The sequence below is a fragment of the Adiantum capillus-veneris genome, chromosome 16 (assembly GCF_014529385.1).
Source record: "Adiantum capillus-veneris isolate H3 chromosome 16, ASM1452938v2, whole genome shotgun sequence".
Classification (NCBI taxonomy): domain Eukaryota; kingdom Viridiplantae; phylum Streptophyta; class Polypodiopsida; order Polypodiales; family Pteridaceae; genus Adiantum; species Adiantum capillus-veneris.
Window position 1 is genome coordinate 122,210,669 of NC_140946.1, and position 19,961 is coordinate 122,230,629.

The following is a 19,961-nucleotide window of genomic DNA, read 5'->3' on the forward strand; positions in this document are numbered from 1 at the left end:
AGAGAGACTAATATTCACGTTCACATGTGCGCAATTTCAAGTCGAATTTTGATTCAGGTTGTTGTTGCAACTTCTTTGTGGTGTTGGGATTATTTTAAGTAGGCATCTTGAAGCTTTTTCCCCTTTTGAAGCCATTTTTGCTCTTACAATCTCCATTTTTATAGCACAATAGAAGTTGGTTTTCACCTAACATTTTCAATATGAGATTTGGCTCTTGATACTTGTCTAGCATTCAACATCGGCTTGGATGATAGAGAGAGATTAGGTGCTTCTTTTCCAAGATCAAACTAGGAGAAGCAAGGTGTTTTCTTTTCCACACACACACACTTGGCATCAAGGAGTCCTCTCCTTGGCATTAGATACACACACACTTTGATTTTTAGCTTTGGTGAGTCCAGCATCTTCAAGCATCAACGAGACACTTTTGTCTGGTGGAAAAATTTGGCATCGACACCTGACATCAACATTGGCATTGATTTTGGCACATTGACATCTCCAAATTCTCACACACTCTTTGGCATCATAGAGAGAGAGAGAGAGAGAGAGAGAGAGAGAGAGAGAGAGAGAGAGAGAGAGAGAGAGAGAGAGAGAGAGAGAGAGAGAGAGAGAGAGAGAGAGAGAGAGAGAGAGAGAGAGAGAGAGAGAGAGAGAGAGAGAGCTTATTGATATTGGGAGGCAGAGTGAGCTTGAGATCTCAGCACCCATATGTGCCATGATTATAGTGTATCTCATGTGGTTACAGAGACTGGTTTTCTTTTATTATTACTATAGCAAGTGGAGTGATATGTTTCTCTTTGTAGCAGATTTTGTATATTCATAGATGTCTTCAGCTCTGTATGCATTTTGAGAGAAGATTTTCATTGCCATATGCATTTTGTTTAATGTTACATATGACATCTATGGTGTGACTTGCTCTAGCATAGTTAGCAAGTCTTGATAGTTTATAGGTTTGCAGACACTAGGTATCTGGTAGATTATGATTTTGCAATAGTTCATAGGTGTGACATATTTATACATATAGTTTTTTTATAAGTATGGTGGTGAGGAGTGTGGTTTGAGCTCTGTTGAGAGAATATATCCCCACATGCATTATTTACATCACATGGTGCCGACATGAGCACATGTCTTACTATGTTTAATAGCAATTTTTTCCACGTATGTATGTTATATGCAGTTCCTACCATTATGTGGCTTTTGTGGAGCCATTGTTGGCATTTACAATAGTCTATCTTTGTTTAGAAAATGACACTTTTTGGGTCATTTTGTAGTGGTCGAGATCATCTCCCACTTTGGCACCTTTGATGTGTTTTTTTAATTGAGATTTGCATTGCGGTTTTACTCATTTTGCAGGGGAAACTATGTTTGGTTTTCCCTAGATTCTTGCCATATGTTGCAAAAAATATAAAAAAGAGGAAAAACAAAAGAAAAAAGAAAAGAATGCCATCATGGCTCACCTTTCACGGCCACCCTCAATTGTTGAACAACTCACAAAATTGAAACAATCACTTGTATATGAATGCACGTGAAGATAGGAACTAGAAGCTAAGCTATTGCACGATCCAAAATTGCACTTACTGCAAAGCAAAACAAAATTATCAAAAGTGCTTTCACTTTCAAAGATTCTTACACTACTAAAGATACTAACACTGTTCTGGAATGGGTTAATAAACTAGATGACTACTTTCATGATGAACACTTTCTTGAGTGTGCGCATCAAAACACTTCACCAATAGCACTATACTATGGTGGAATTCCACAAGCAACATAGTAGAAGACCTCGTACTTGGCAGGCATTTAAAAAGTTATTTCTACCCAATTTCTTACCCACATAGTATAAAGGTAAAGCATGTTGCTAGTGGGATTTACTTCTTCAAGGTAGAAATAAGGATGTACAAGCTTACACTAATCATCTTTGGAACTACTTCATTCAGATTTAAGCCAATGGGCATGTCAACTGTAGGAAACTAAAGTGTAACTTAGTATACATATCTAGGTTAGCACTACAAATTGGTGCTAAGGTAGATATGTTCAAACCAGATTCACTGTCAAAAGCTATTAACTTGGCTCTTAATGTGGAGAAGAAGAAAGGTGGACATCAACTCCACATTAACACTAACTGTAACAACAGAATTCCCTTCTCTCCTAACTTTGAAAGAAATATAAAGCAAAGTCGTATCTTCTTCAAGAGACACATATTTGACAACTTTACTACACCTTCTCAGTCCCATGGCAACAACAATAGCAACATGCATTAGAAGGGCAACCAAAACCCTTCTAACAATCAATGTCCTCCTCAACTTTTCAATGGTAATAAAAAGATGATGTGACAGTTTCAAATGTTTTCAGTTTGGCCACTATGAAAATAAGTGCCCAAACAATGTTGCTAAGAGCAATGGTCATTCCAATGGCCAATCCAATCGAGTCACATGTAATCCCAACCAAAGAACATTAAAAAACAACCACCCAAACGATGTATAAGTTAACCTCATTGAAGATTCTATTCTTGATGACAATGAAGTTGAAGCCAATTATGGTGAGGATATGATCTCGAGTATCAAGCCACTAAAAACCCTTCTCTAAGTATTTCTATATCTTCATACACTTTACTCAAAGTGAGGCATAGCTAAGGGTGAAGATATCACAATTCTCTTAGATGATGGTAGGAGCCATGATTTCATCTCTGTGGGATTGGCACAAAAAATCTCTCTCTCCACCATCTCGCAAATGTGTTGTAACAATTGCATGAGTATTCATGCTAAGAAGATGTTGAAAAAAAACACATTATAAGACTCGTATCATGATCCAAGTAAACAAGCACGAAACCATGTCTAACTTTCAAATCCATCTATTGTAATCCTAAAAGCAATGCAATCTCTTAGACCTTTGAAGGATCAATGACTCTGTATAGAACTTGAGGCATACCTGTAGAAAGAGTCTCCTCCTTTTGACATGTCCATATGGAGACAATAAATGTCCCTTTCTTGTGCATGTAGCCCTCTTGAGAGAATGCAACTTTTAAGCTAGGGACATCATCTTGAACACCCCTCACATGAGCATATAGACTGCGTTTGCAAATAGGTACCAAGTAATAGGAAAAACAGTTATGTGTACTAGCATTTTGAAAAATATCTTGTCCTGTCCACATAAAATGTGTGCTTTTTGTACCCACATTGATTGTGTGTTTGACCTCGGGCCTCGTGACATATGGAACCATTGCCATATATTCTTAGTTTCATTAGGGAGGACTAAGTGTACATCATGCAAGGGCTCAAGAGTTACATCTTCATTGCTCTCCATCTCATCCTCTCCAAAGAGCTATATTGGATGCAGCAATAGAGATAATAATATCACTAGACTCTACCTTGACATGGGCGTCTAACTTTTCTCTTTCCCTATTGCCAGTTGACCTTCCTCTATTTGGGCTATAAGCAAATAAAACGTCTTAAATTCCTAGTATTAGCAAGCATTTAAGATAAATTGAAAAAATTAAACTCCACAAATTGACTAAAATAAATTTCATGAAACTTCTCGTGTCAATATAGCAGTTAGTGAGAAAAATATATTGTATCCTGACACACTAATAGACCTCTACTAAGATTAACATCAAAGTGTACCATGGAGCATGGGGAAGGTAACCTGCTTCATAAAACTAAAAAATCTAAAACTTTTTCTATTCTTAGAATTGATTGTGTCAACATGGGTAGTTTTGGGGAGAGTTGGAGAGGTCATAGCCTTTTAATCTTCCCAAATATGTTGTAACTCGATGCACTAATAGATCTCTATTAGGATTAATATCAAAGCATAGCATGGAGCATGGGAAAGGAAATCTGCTTCATAAAATGTGTGAAATGTGTCTAGAAATTTGTGAGTAATGGCTCCTCTATCAAAGCTTGAGAGTGTCTATGTCAACACGGGCACTTTCGATAAGAAAAATGATGAATTAATTTGTTGAATAATCATCATAGACTTAATAGAGCATGTTGGGTCTAAAGGCTCTCTAGCCACCCTTGTATACATTATTTTATTGTTTAAGCATGAACCACCCCTAGGGTCACTTATGTGACCCTTATAGTGTGTACCCTCATAATAATAAAACATTGCATTAGTAAGTGTGCCGAATAGCACACGCCAACACTTGCGTAAGATTTCTCCTCTCTCTCTCTCTCTGTCCATCGTTGTCTGTAGAAAACATCAGCGCTACCCTTCTCCTGCTACAAGCACTTGCTACAAAGTGGTATCAGAGCCTTGCTTCGTGCACATCTTTGCATTGGGAAGAAGCACCAGTTATTTTCTCTCTCTTCGATTTCAGAGCTCCCTCTCTCTCTCTACAATTTTTAGCTTTCTCTCTCCTCTCACTATAGCCCACAGCTTCTTGATGAAGCTTTGAGACTATGAAGGTCTCATTTTGCGATACAGCACGGAGTAGAAGGCAAAATCAATCACAAAAGAAACGGGGATTTTACAGGTGGCTAAAATTTCAGCAGTTTCACAGCATTTTGATGCTTTACGAGTGGAAATTGTATTTACAGGTTGAGGAAAATTGGGGCTTTTGCTTAAATTGCTGAAATTTCAAAAATTAGACCGTCAAAATTTGAGGCTTTTGCTGAAAAAATTCATTACTTTGCATACATTTGTGGATAGTTTGAGCAAAGTATTTGAGGTTTATTCTTGAGTTTTTCAAGAAATTACGTGAAAACGCAAGTTTATACGCATCGGAAAGCTTATATGGCACACATCTATGTATTTTACATGCGGGATGCTCGCCATTGAGTTGATGTATTGCTGAAAATACATTTTGCAGCAGCTTTTAATCTATTTGTAGATTTGAGGTTGATGCATATGCATTTTGGCTATACTGTTGAAGTGGGAGTATTCATGCAAGGATTGTATTTCCTATTTGTGTGTTGAAATTTCAGCTTCTACTTCTGAAATTTATCTTTTTTTACTGCTACACACTTGTGGTAAAGTGCTAGTAACATAGTATTACCATCCCTTGCTCTTGTACACTGAGTATTGAGCCCATAAGAGGCTAAAATCTCAGTTTTCAGCCTACTGTCATAAAAATACATCAGTGAATTTTTTAGTCTTTTTGCACCGAAATGGACTCTAATGCGTCTACAAGCAGTGAGTCAAAGTCTCTCCTTGAAATCAAAAGGTTTGATGCTCTGACTTTGACTTGTGGAAAGATAGAATGCACGGAATCCTATTCCTGAAAGATTGAGATGATGCACTTTTGGAAGTGAAACCTTCAACAGTATTGATTAACAAGAAAGAAATTGCTTACATCAAGATGGCAGTGTCTGATGATGTGCTCGTAGACATTAAGCGTCTTGACACTGCTTATGCTATCTGGAAGAAACTGACAGATACGTATGAGAACACAACTCCTGTGAATCAAGTGCATCTTATGCAAAAGTTTATAAACCATTGGAGTTGGATGAGTCCAAGCCTACATCTGAACACTTGAGTGCTTTCACACGTGTCTTGAGTTAATTGCAAGATTCTGGTTTGCAGCCCTTTGGTGATAAGCTCAAGTGCATCTTATGCAAAAGTTTATAAACTGTTGGAGTTGGATGAGTCCAAGCCTACATCTGAACATTTGAGTGCTTTCACAAGTGTCTTGAGTCAATTCCAAGATTCTGGTTTGCAGCCCTTTGGTGATAAGCTCAAAGCTATCTTCCTATTGATGATTTTCCCTGACAGTTGGGAAGCTTTGCTTGTCTCTTTGAACAACAATGCTGCTTTGACAATTGATGGTGTACAAGGTTCTATTCTCAATGAAGATATTAGAAGAAAGACCAGCGGTGAAAGCAGCGGGTCAGTGTATAATGTAAGAGGTAAGTCTAAAAAGAAGAATAATGCAAACAATAGAGGCAAGAACAGGAGTAAGAGAAGGGGTAAGTCCCAGGATCTTACATGTTATCAATGTGGATGCAAAGGGCATAAAAAGCTCAATTTTACAGGTACTACAAGTAGGAACTTGAAAGAAAGAAGCAACAGAGCAAGAAGAAGAAGGATTCTAGTGATGCTAAAAGTGATGATCATGACTCTTCTTCCAAGGAAGTTGCAAAGGCAAATGTTGCTTCGAGTGTTGTCATTGAAGAAATAATATAGATGATGCATTTGTTATTGACTCATGACTTCATGATGATAGTGTGGAAATGGCCAATTACATGTATATCACAAAAACATAGGTAATTGATGCAGTACTTTCAGCCCAAGATGGTTTGTCACAATCATGGATAGTAGACAGTGGTGCCTTGTTTCATGTTACTCCATCTTTGGAGTCTTTTTCTTCATACACTACAGGTAGTCTGTGAAATTTTACTTGGGAAATAACCATGCATGTGAGATTGAGGGCGTTGGCACTATACACTTGGCACTTGAAAATGGTCAAGAGATGATTTTGCATGATGTGAGGTATATACCTGGAAACAAGAAAAGTCTACTTTCAATTGGGTAGCTAGATGTGAAGGGTTATCACACTATGTTTGGTGGTGGTTCTTGGAAAGTTCTTAAAGGCTCTATGTTGATGTAAAGGGTGGATGTGCGCGTCTGCACCACGTGTCAATGCAAGGGACTTGCCGATACACTATGTACGAGCCACAAATGGCTCCAAGCACACAACTAGACTAATCTCGCAAGCTCAAGAGAGCAAGGGTGTGCCACTCACCGCCCTACGCTCGCCTTCGTGGAGGATTCCTCACCAAGAAGAAGGAGCTACCGCCGTGCCGCGCTCAACCGCATTGTCGCCGCCGTGTCATCATCGCAATGCTCTCTCTCTCTCTCTCTCTCTCTCTCTCTCTCTCTCTCTCTCTCTCTCTCTCTCTCTCTCTCTCTCTCTCACGCATACACACACACAAGGAGATGAAGAAGAAGAAGATGGAGATGGAGCAAGAGCACTTTTCAATTGCACAAATGAGAGAATGAGTGATTTTTAGGTTTCGGTGACTTTTATATGAGCTCGTGCCATTCACACTTGGGCGCCCATGCTTAGCCAATTTACCGTTGAATGTTCCAGTTAGAGTGAACCTCTCATCGGCGATCACTCTTACCCTTTTCTTATTGGACCGACAAACCCGGTCCTTGACTCTACCAAATAAATAATACGGCGTCTGTCGTAGGTGATAGGGTGTCCGTGAGCCGTGAGGGTTAACATGCCCCCCTTCCTAATGTAGATTCTGTCCTCGGAAGCTATTCAGTTGAAGCTCGTTCGTCAAGGTGGAAGAGCATTTGAGATGAATGTCCTTAGCCTTGTTCAGTCACTGCAAAATCAAACAACATTGGCACAGTAATTTCATTCTCATATACAATTAAAAAGCATATGCAGTTGTAGTCAGACAAATTGATTGGTAACAGAATTTTAAACCATTTTTCAAACCATTGATTATTAGGAAGGCATTCCCCATGGTATTAAGAGAAGATCTCTAACGCCTAGCTTGGTCAAACTAGCTTAATCAGACTGGTTGCTTTTTAAACCTAAACAAGTGATTATGTCAAAAAATTACATTAAATTTAATGTTTGGTACTAAGAAAATGCGATGAATATTATGCTACCAATCACAATTAAAGCAGACAAACATTGATGCAAAAAAGATAAGGGACAATGATAATGGATAAGAAACACCTGTTTGTGTTGATGATCACGCTTGGTTTGAAGAGTGAACGAGAGAAAGATTCCATGAAGGTCCAAATCCTAACCACAGCAACACGTTCTTGTACACACTATGAAACACAAGAATACCTCTAGGAAAAAAGAATTTAATGTTTGGTACTAAGCAAATGCGATGAATATTATGCTACCAATCACAATTAAAGCAGACAAACATTGATGCAAAAAAGATAAGGGACAATGATAATGGACAAGAAACACCTGTTTGTGTTGATGATCGCGCTTGGTTTGAAGAGTGAACGAGAGAAAGATTCCATGAAGGTCCAAATCCTAACCACAGCAACACGTTCTTGTACACACTATGAAACACAAGAATACCTCTAGGAAAAAAGAACTTTGATAATCACTAAACTCAAAAACCAAAACACTCCTATTGTACTAATCCTACCTACCCTCCACCACTCGAGTGATGAGGATCAAAGGTGTTTGATGACATAGGTTCTGTTTCAGTGTATCGGATGTGAATGTGTAGGTTTGGGTCAACGTTTTGACTTTTATTGTGCAGACTCGTTTACTAATTGCGTTTGCTCTTTACTATTTTTGTCTTTTGTGAGTATAAGTCTTTATATATACATTTTCTAAGATCAAAAAGCTCAAGGGTCAGGGAAAGAAGGATAAGAGGGAAATAAATCAATAGACTGACGTGAATGAAGACTCCCCCTTTCCTTGGGTAGATCATACTTTAAAAGGATGTCATAACCTTTTGGAACCAGTTATTCCAATTGTTAATAGGTGAGGATTTTAACCAATAGTTCTTTATTACCTTGGGTGCCTCATCGAGTTGCAAGGGTGGTAAGGTACTCTTCCATGAACGAACTTGAAGTAGTGCATCAGGTAATAATTGAACAATGGGCGGTGTCAAATCTTTTGTAACTTCATGGAGGCTACCTATGGTAGGTGGAGGTTTTGTAGAAGCTTTTACCTCTATGGATGCATTACATGAGGAGCTAGAAGCTTTATTCGTTTTTTCTATGGTTGAGTTGATCAAAACAAGCCTTTATCGCTCGGGAATCCATACTAGCTCCAGATCCAGTGTATAGTGTTTTGTGATTTTTCCTTTCCCACGGTCTTTCATAGGGTTTGACTCACATGGGTCAGGTGACAGGTAAGAACACAATCTACATTTTGGCACCCAGATTTGATCATTTCCTTGATAGTAGCCTTGGGCTTCCAATAGTCGTTTAGGAATCCAATGCCACGTTTCCTTACATTTCTTGGAGCAAGTGGGACGTTTCTTACAAGGCTTCTATTTTTTAGCATCAACCATGGTCGCTAAAGAAGATTTAGGGACCCACTTGTATGTTTTCTTTGTTATATGAGGATGAGTCTTGTCAAAAGCTATATGCATTGATTCTAACATATTTAAGCATACGAGTGGTGGCATTTCATCCCCCTCAGGTGTTACCCAGGTCGTCCCCCTGTTTCCCCAAGTGTCTATGGACCCAATCCACATTGTCCGACTTAGTCATCCCAGGTAGTACATCCATATAAGGAGAATATTCCCCAACATCAGTGTTCACTTTACACGTGTAACGATACTGCAATGGGGCCGAGTGAACTGTGGTGTCAGATCTATGATCAATTATAAACCTGTTTCTATGCTCTACCAGTTACAAGATCCACTCGAGTAACAAAATCTTGGAACTGCAAGTAGACATGGTTTTTAGACCAGTCATGCACTATTTTTGCTTCCCTCATGAAAGGACGTCCTAAGATCATCTCCGATGCCATAGTGTGCTTGGATAAATCCATAACAATGAAGGTAATTCCTATTCTATGTCCAAAGACCTTGATCTTGAGATCTTCTAGCATCCCAATAGCTTTAACAATAGACCCATTGGCCATCTTCACTACTATGGTTGTGGTCGCAAGGTGACATCTTCCCATAGTTTCCAAGCAATTTTTAGTCACAATGCTAACCCCAGCGCCACCATCAAGGATTCCCTTCACAATTAATCCCTTAGTAGTGATTGGTATAGTCACATTGGATTCATCACCCTCAAAGTATTGTTCCAACTTGTTAACAGGTATTTCTACCACAAGGTTCACATCTAGGTTGGGTTGTGGATCTAGGTTTTACTCCTCTATCGGCATCTCCCTAGCTCCATCCATCTGTGCAAATTGTGGTAGCCTAAACTTCAATTCCCCATCGAGGAAGGCTCGAAGAGCTGAGACTAGCTCAGGGTCTTTATATAGTTTGGACATGATGGTGATTCTAACTTCTGAAGACATGAAATCCATCAATTTGGCAATGTTTAACGGCACCTTTCGGGCTTTAGTCCCTTGATATGGGGAAGATGGGAACTCCATTTCTTGGATAGGATCAGGTAGTCCCTCTGTACACCTTCTTTCCATCAAGAAGTGAGTACGCCCACTTTCCCATGACTTTAAGTCACTTTCTTCTTGGATGACACTAGGTATGGCTAAGGGTCTATGGACTTGGTGAAGTTGTTGTTGCATAGGCCCAACACTGTGTCTGTAATCTGGATCTGCCTAGGTGCTAGCTCTAGATCCCTTTGGGTATCTTCTACAAAACTCCTTGATTGCTTGACTTGCTCGATCTCCTCTGTAGGGTTTGGATAAGTTCCTATCTTCTTCTTGGATCCTATCCATTGTGGCTCATGAAGATCTTCCTTGTTGGTTTCTATCTTAGTGATCGTTTTGGTCTCCATGCTTTCTCCTGAATCACAATCCTCTTCAGCGTCGTTCATATATACGGGGTCGTCACCAGTCCCTATGTTGGTCTTTGAACTAGGTCTGACTTCGCTGCTTTTTGCGATCTCTTCCTTGTTTTCTTTTTTTCTGAGATTGGGCAATTGATGCCGTGTCTCTTTCCTCAAGAATATAATTTTGTTTTTGGAGCATCCATCGTGTGAGTGCGTTTACTGGTACCACAGGTGTACTTTGTGATAGCTCCTCGATAACCTCAATCAAGTTTAATGGTGTGATCTTCGGTGCATTTGGATTATTTGGACATTGGGCAATCAAATGATCTATGCCACATCGATTACACATGAGTATCGGCATTGTAGACGTGCTCGCTTCACTCGTTTGCATTAGTGTGGTGTTCTTTTGTAGCCTAATAGGACACTCGGCCACACGATGTGGACCTCCACACTCATAGCATTGAAGAGGTGGTCTCTTAGCAGTGTAATTTATGTTTTGGCCTCTTGCAGCAAGAGCAGCTACTTGATAGACATGTTTGACTTGTCCCCAACAGTCCACCGTGGACTTTCTTCAAGTGCATCCATCCCATAGGCAATGTTAGGGTGTATATCTTCCTGACAACCTTCCAAACAAACAATAGATAACTCACAACCCACTTGATTCACTGAAGTGATTCTCGGATGTGGTGGTTGTGGTCCTAGCACTGAAGGTGGTAAGGGTCTTGTTTGAACAACATTCGGGGCCCTAGGGACCATGTGTTGTGACGTTTGTTCAAGAGGTGGGCCGACATCAATGCAACACTCGAGGTGTGTATGTCCATGCTAAGGTTAGTCTATTGGCCATCACACGCTTAAATACTATGCAATCCTTAGCTTGATGACCATACCTCCCACAGGCATTGCAGTTCCCATTGAATTTTACTCTAAAAGTAGGGCATTCACTGGTACTATGCGGTCCATAGCATACTGAGCATCATTCTTGCTCCTTCTTGGATACATATGAATCTTTTGCGAAGCACGATTGTCTCTAAGACTCTCTTGAATGGCCTTGGTGAGATCTGCTAAAGTCATCTCAGATATGTTTGGCTCCTTAGCAATAGGCTTTAGGGTCATTGGTTGATGCCCCAATTCTTGTTGCGAGCTAATAGATTTAGACTCCAGAGACACTCTTTCTCCTTGAATCATTAAATTATTCTCCAATTGGATCGCGTTGGTGGTGACTGCTTCCCAAGTGGTGATACCTCTAATGACTAGGCCATTGTAGATATCCTCATGTCGTAATCCCCTAATGAATCTATCAAGAAATTGATTATTATTGAAGTGCTCATTTGGATAAAAACGAGAATTCAAATGCTTCAAGCGACTAATAAAGTCTCTCACTGACTCTCCTTCCTCTCGTTGGGCTTTCTGGAGTTGAGAGGCTACACCCCAAAGCACTCCCTCTCATATGTATTCTTTTAAGAACATTCTCCTAAGAGTAGGGTAAATTGTTTTTTCTTCCACCCTTAGGGTTCTATACCAATCCCCATCCTTCCCACTTAAGGTTAGGCTTAAAGCATTACTCTTATGCAGGTCATTGTGTTCTCCTAGAGAATCACATATTTGTTCCAAACACTTCGATATGCTTTCTCACATCCCCGTCTCCACTAAATTTTTGTGTGAGCTTGACTATTTGTACTGCTTTACTTCTAGGTTCTCTATCATGCGTGTTACGCATATTCTCAGCAATAGATCAACCCATAGCTTGAGAAAATGTTTCCAAGTCACCTAAGTGAGAAGGCACCGTGGGTGAAGGTGCTCCAGAGACTACATGTGGAGTAGGTATTGGCATTGGGCTTGGCTCATAGGAAGCCCTTGGGTTCCATGTTTTGTATGGCATTGTGCCATGTGGAAGCCCAAAGTTCATATGTGTGAGCCTAGGCATAGCAGACATCGGATGTGACATGCTTATGCTAGCTGGTATGGTCCCATGGAAATAAGAGTTTGGGTGTTGTGGTTGTGGAGCATAGGTTGTTGAAACAATGGGAGGGGTAGGGGCTACATGAGTACGAGGACCTATAGGTGTATACGGTTGGTACACACTTGTAGGTACTGTTGCAGGCATTGACCTACCATGTAACGGTGCTTTACTAACAAATGAGATCCATGGCGTGTTTCTTGGCATGCCCATCATTGGGGTAGGCATAGTAGCCGTGGTCTCATCAAGGGAAAGATGAGCTATACTTGGAAAAGTAAAGCTATCACTTGTGGGCTCAGATTGCACTGAGATTCCTGGCGAAACAACATATGGGGGATCTATCGGACTTATCGAGGGAGTCTCCATTTGCGAAAAGGTTGGTTGTTTAGCCTTCCATGTATCCAAGAATCTCATGAGACCCGTTGAAGGCATATGGATCCCCTTGTTCTGTCTCTCTAGCTCAATAACCCTATGGATGACCTCACAAACTCTTTGTTGTTGATCCTCTATGCTAGTAGCCCCCGTTTTAGATTGTAGGACATCTAACCAACCCACGTGATAGGTGTGACCTGTGTATAGGCCGGTTAGAGTTTCCGTTTGTAGTTCATACTCCTAGTTCTCATTTAGGAACGCTCCATCTAGAATTCAGGTACTAGGGGTGTCTTTTGAACTACATGCAATGTGGCTCTCTATGGGTTGACCCTTAGTGGACGCTAATTCAGGAGCACTCGATTGCTCTCCTAGCAAAGATATTGACATAGGGGCTTTCGCTTTTAACTCTCTTCGTTGCTCCACCTTGCGTAAGCTCTTGATTTCCTTTTCCCTAGCCACAATGATATACCCCTCAACTTCTTGTACTTCGGCAAGGCTTCTACCATCAGGTAATATAACCTCGGAGGGGATTTTCTCTGAAGAGTTATGGGGTGCAGTGAATGGAGTACTCACGTGCACACTCTCTAAGAGCATAGGGTCTACGCTGGTCATGAATGGCGGATTTATTTCCACACCCCCCTCATTTACATCGTTAGCTCCATGTTCGGAGCAAGTGGCTCTACTAAAGGTTTCCTTCAAGCGGCTAAGCACGCTCGGCCCGGACCATGGGCCCATGACATGCATGTCTTGGCTTGAGCTATCAGGATTAGGCATTGGGTAACCTTCCATGATGTCGTAGTCAGAGGAAGAGTCACTAGACGCTATATGTGGGTCCTGAGTGGTACTATCTTGGGTACCCGCCGAGGGCCAAGAACCTAAGGTAGGTGGATATTGAGAACTCGCGTAAGTTTAAATGCTCTCTAGTTGCTCGGCCTTTAGCACACGACTAGAGCGCAGACGCATGTTCCTTTGGCACCCTACAAGCGTCGGAGAATAACCTTGAAGGTTAACCGCTTACGTTTTAGGCGTCCATTTTCACTTGTTTTTTGATGTTTTTTTAATGGTCGGTTTTTGGATTAGAGCGTGTGAGAGCTCAAAACAAGTGTATCACTCAGGGGGTTGTGGTGTGCTTTAAAGCACAGTGTTCGGTTACCCGAATCTCAGTTGATCCTCAAAAAGGTTAATTTTTACCTACGCGTGAGACTAAAATACGTAATTTTTGTTGGAATTAGGGTTGCAGAGAAACACACACAGCTTGGAGAAGACGAAGGAAGCTCAAGGCACACGATAGAGAGTATGTTACTTAGTGTGCAATGGAAAAAATAGATAGCCCTAGAGTGATGGGCGTATATACAATGCACGGGGGAAAAAACCTCCTAAAGAGGGAAAAAAATGCCCCGGCGGTCCTAGTGTGTTCACACACATCACTACCACATGTATATGGTAACAAATCCCCCCTGGAGTGATGCGGTGAACGAGAGCTGGCACATGAGTAAAGGGAAGTGCCAAGCCCTGAGGACAGGATCAGTCCACAAAGGGGAGTAAGCCCAAAGCTTTGCGGAAAGCTTCAAGCTTCTCACGAGACAATGCCTTTGTGAAAAGATCTGCAAGGTTGTCCTGTGTTGGCACATAAGCCAAGCTGATCTCTCCTGCTGAGAGCCTCTCCCTGACATAGTGGTAATGCACCTCAATGTGCTTTGTGCGAGCATGAAAAACTGGGTTCCTCGCAAATGCCAATGCGCTCTGACTGTCAGCGTAGACAGTGTTGGCAGTGCCATACACACTCAACCGTAGCTGTGAAGACTGCCCTGTACTCAGCCTCACAACTCGAAGTGGCCACAATAGGTTGCTTCTTGCTCAACCATGATATACATGAACTTCCAAGCATGAAACAAAAACCACTTGTGGACACTCGCGTGTCAAAACAACCAGCCCAATCTGAGTCCGAAAAAGCATGTAAGTTTGGCGGCAATGATCCCCCCTTGGGATAAAACAATCCAAGATGTAAAGTGCCACTAAGGTAGCGGAAAATCCTCTTGACAGCCTGCCAATGCTTAGACCCTGGGCTATGCATAAATCTGCTGACCTGCAAGACTGCACACTGAATATCCGGCCTTGTGTTGCATACATAAATGAGGCAGCCAACAGCAGTTTGATAAAGAGTGACATCAGCAGGATCGCCAGCATCATGTAGACTCAACTTCAAACCTGTTTCCATGGGAGTGGCAATAGGTTTGCAATCCTCAAGTCCAAACTTACATAGCAATGTCTCTATGTAACTTTTCTGACACAAGGCAATACCACCATCACACTGCTTAAACTGTATACCCAAGTAATGATGCAACAGCCCCAAATCTTTCATCTTGAAAGTAGCATTCAAATCAGCCTTAAATTCAGCAATATGTCTCTCATTTGGTCCAGTGATCAGCAAATCATCAACATAAAGAACCACGATGAGAAATACATCACCCTCACGCTTTACATACAATGTGCTTTCTGTTGGACTGTTACGAAAGCTTTGTTTGACCAAATGAGTGTCAGCTTTCTCACACCAAGCACGAGGAGATTGCTTCAACCCATACAAAGCCTTGTTACATTTGGACACTTTGTCCTCTTGTCCTTTTATGACAAAACCGCGAGGCTGCGTTACATAAACTTCCTCAAATATGTCACCATTCAAGAAAGCAGTAACAATGTCTGATTGATGTACATCCCAACCAAAATGAGCTGCCAATGCACATAGAAAACGCACAGTAGTCATACGACAAGTGGGAGCAAAAGTCTCTTCATAATCTATGCCTTTTTGCTGTGCATAACCCTTTGCAACAAGTCGAGCCTTATGGCGATCGATCTCACCATCCGGCTTGCGTTTCAACTTGTAAACCCACTTCGTACCAATGGCCTTTTTGCCAGGAGGCAAATCACATAAAGTCCATGTGTCATTTTCCATAAGTGCATCATATTCTGATTGCATGGCAGCCTTCGAATTTTCTGAATTTTGTGCTTCATCAAAAGTCAGAGGCTCCTCAACATCATGTAATCTAGACACAGCCAAAGCATAACAATCCGATGCATAAGATGCATGGCGAGAGCCTGAACGAGTACGACTAGACAAAGGTGCATCCAATTTAAATTCACGCAAAGTGTGCACCAGCCATTTTGGCATACCTCTAACCTGCTCATTTTCAGCCCTTTCCTCATCAAGTACATCATGTACATCTGCATCAGTAATAGGCTGATCTACGACATTTTCAAAAACCCCCATAGGCTGTACATTTGCCTCATTGGAACTTACATTCGTATTTCCACCACTGAAAAGAGGCAACAAAGTTTCATAAATGTCCTATGAGCTTACATTACTGTCTCTAGTACATGACAGCAAGGGCTGAACAGAATCTTCCACAAACACTACATCCCGTGAAACCAGAATATGTTTTGTTTGCGGATGATACAACCTGTAACCTTTGCTTTCAGCACTGTAACCAACAAAAATACATTTGACAGCCTTATCATCCAATTTTCTGCGCTGCACTTGTGGCACCAAAGCATATGCCAAAAAGCAAAAAACACGCATGTGCTCAATAGAAGGCTTTCTCTCATGCCATGCTTCATATGGAGTAATAGACTGCCAAGCTTTCGTAGGACACCTGTTAAGTACATAAGTGGCACACATGATGGCCTCAAGCCAAAAAGAATGCGGTAAAGCATGACTTTTGACTATACATCGTGCCATTTCCGTCAGTGACCTGTTTTTCCTCTCAACAACACCATTTTGCTGAGGTGTATAAGGCACTGTACATTGGTGTTTTATCCCACGACTAGCCAGAAATGCATTAAATTCATGAGACATATACTCCCCCCCTCGATCGGAACGGAGGGTGCCCATAGTACATTTCGAGACATTTTCAGCCATAGCCAGAAATTGTTTGAAGCACATAAAAACTTCGGACTTCGCTTTAAGCGGAAATACCCATGCATGCCTGGAGTAATCATCAATGAAAGTCACGAAGTACAGGTAATTGCCCAAGGACGGAGTTTGCATGGGCCCACAAACATCACTATTGACAAGCTGCAACCTGCATGTGGCCCGAACTGAGCCATCCTTTGGAAATTTACAACGCTGCATCTTACCCATAATACAGCCTTCACAAACATGTTTGACAGGTGCTTCAAGAGGTGGCAAAGAAGCAACCATATCAGATTTCTGCAAACGCAGCAAACTGGCAAAATTCAGATGACCAAAACGTGCATGCCAAAGTTCTTCATCTGAAATAGCCCTTGAATCTGCAACAGCATTTGCAAAGTTTTGTCCACACTTGTCATACAAAGTGAGCTTAGACAGCCCACGGCACAAAAGGCCAGATGCAACAATTTCATCACCAAAACTGAGATCATGAATTGTACATCTGTCATCCACAAATTTGACTACAAGTCCAAGTCTAGCAAGTGCAGATACAGACAAGAGATTCTTCTTGATCCCAGGTACATAAAGTGCATCAACAAGTGTGGAGGAACTACCATTAGCAGCAGTGAGCACAATCTTTCCAACTCCGTGAACTGGATAAGAGGCATTGTTGGCACAAGTGACTGAATTCCCATGAGGGACAGACTCGAGAGAGGTAAACAATTCACGATGTGAGGTAATTCTCTTTGTAGCACCACTGTTGAAATACCACACATGTGAATCTGCAGCAACTGACAAGCATGCATCATGGACAGCAGGATTGTAAGTGCACTCTGCGCTAAAAGCCCATTCTGCATCAACATCAGCAACACAGTCTCCTTTCACAGAAGACTCAACAATGGCTGCATTTGTAGTGGAACCAGCATTTGGAGTGGAACCACCCTCTTTCTTCTTAGCCTCTTTGGCCTTCAACTTAGGACCCGACTTGATCAAGTGATCAGTGGCTTTACAATAATGGCAACGCACCTTCTTTTTTCCCTTATCACCAGAATTTCCAGATGAAGTACTACCAGCAGAAGCATTAGGAACATAATTTTTGCCACTCGCAGCAGAACCATAAGAAGTGGCTGCATTGCTGTTACCACCCTTTCTTTGAGAAGCAATAAAAGGCTGTTCAACTGCACGCTGTCTAGTCCTGTTTTTTCTGGACAGTGACTCTTGCAATAGCAATGTGCATAATGCATCAAACTTGACAACTTCTGGATTTCCTTGGGTCATCAGTCTCCAAGTACTAGCAAAAGTCTGGTAGGAATCTGGTAAGGCATCAAGAACAGTCTGCACAAGGGAACTGTCTTAAATGACTTCACCTGCAAAAATAAGCTGCTCATTGATATCCTTGACACTAGCAAGGAAAGTGTCCATATCATCTTCCTCATGCATAATCTTCGACTCCAGCTCTTTACGCAGCAAAGCAATTTTAGCCTCATTGCGGCTTGCATAAAGACCTGCTAAAATATCCCAGGCCTGTTTTGCTGATTTTGTTGAACGGATGTGAGGAACAATGGTGCGCTTCACAGACAACGCAATCAATGCATGAGCCTGCGCATCCTTAACATCCCAACGAGCTTGTTCTGCAGTAGGCAAAACAACTCTAACAGCTGCAATCCTTGCAACAAGACCTGCAACATCCTCAACATCGCCTACATCCTCAGAACCAGGACGTACATCAATGCCTTGCACAATGTTCTAGACACCTTTTGACACAAGAACATGTTTCATCATATAAGCCCACATAGGGTAGTTGTCCCCATCCAACCTGTCCTCAGCAGCAAACATCTTGAACACATCTGTGTTGTTGTTGTCAACCATGGTAAATGCTGCACCTGATGTGAAAACTGTCCGAAAATAGGAGAAACGGAGCGGGAACAACCTGTGCTATATAGCACAAACCGTAGAAGACTGTAAGGCACCTGTTATGCAGAAAACGGCACTGACAGAAATTCTGCACAAAATGACAAAATAGCCTGTTGAGACTGCCTGTAGTGGAAACGTAGCCCGAAATGAGCCCAAATTAAAATTCTGAGCAGACCAAGCTCTTTGAGCTTTCCCAAAAATTTTGTCGACCTACGAACGCTCGCCAAAGCTCACTGAAATCCGAGAAAGTGAGCAGGCGTGTGCTGGAGCAGCTGGCGACTAAGCCCGGGAGGACGTGACCTGCTCTGATACCAATTGTTGGAATTAGGGTTGCAGAGAAACACACACAGCTTGGAGAAGACGAAGGAAGCTCAAGGCACACGATAGAGAGTATGTTACTTAGTGTGCAATGGAAAAAATAGATAGCCCTCGAGTGATGGGCGTATATACAATGCACGGGGGAAAAAACCTCCTAAAGAGGGAAAAAAATGCCATGATGGTCCTAGTGTGTTCACGCACATCACTACCACATGTATATGGTAACAATTTTAAAGGGGGACTGAGGCCTGAGCCTGAGTGTGGGCTTGGGCTTGGGCTTGGGCCTGGGCCTAGGAAATATTCCCGAGCCCGGTCTTACCTTTAAAATTTATATATATCCCAAAAAACTATATATATAGTTTTTTGGGATAAGGTCGTTGTGGCCGTGCGCTATCCGCACTATCACACACACACCTAACCTACCTACTTATAACTAATAGAGCTACTGTTACACACTAACACACTCTACAACAACTCATTAGCTAATAGAACTACTTACTGTACTTTACACAGAACTAACATTATGGATCTACTACCTTAATTCTAACACCTTATCACAGAGAAAACACCTTATGATGAACAGAAAAAACACATTACCTTTCAAAACCTTATTAACAAAACAATACACAGCAGCAAAACAAACTCCTTCTCAACACACACACCTTCCTTCTCTACCTTTCCTACATCTGAAATTGCACCACAACCAGCACAAAGTGCCTCTTGATCTTAGTGCAGGGCGATTCCCCTGCAGCGGTGCCAAAAATGTGCACGTCTATCGCACGTGTCAATGCAAGGGACTTGCCGACATACTGTGTGCAAGCTACAAATGGCTCCAAGCACACAACTAGACTAATCTAGCAAGCTCAAGAGAGCAAGGGTGTGTCACTCACCCCCCTATGCTCGCCTTCGTGGAGGATTCCTTGCCGCGAAGAAGAAGGAGCTACCACCGTGCCGTGCTCAACCGCCTCGCCATTTCCGTGCCATCGTTACAATGCTCGATCGCACTCTCTCTCTCTCTCTCTCTCTCTCTCTCTCTCTCTCTCTCTCTCTCTCTCTCTCTCTCTCACACACACACACACACACACACACACACACACACACACACACAAGGAGATGAAGAAGAAGAAGATGGAGTTGTAGCAAGAGCACTCTTCAATT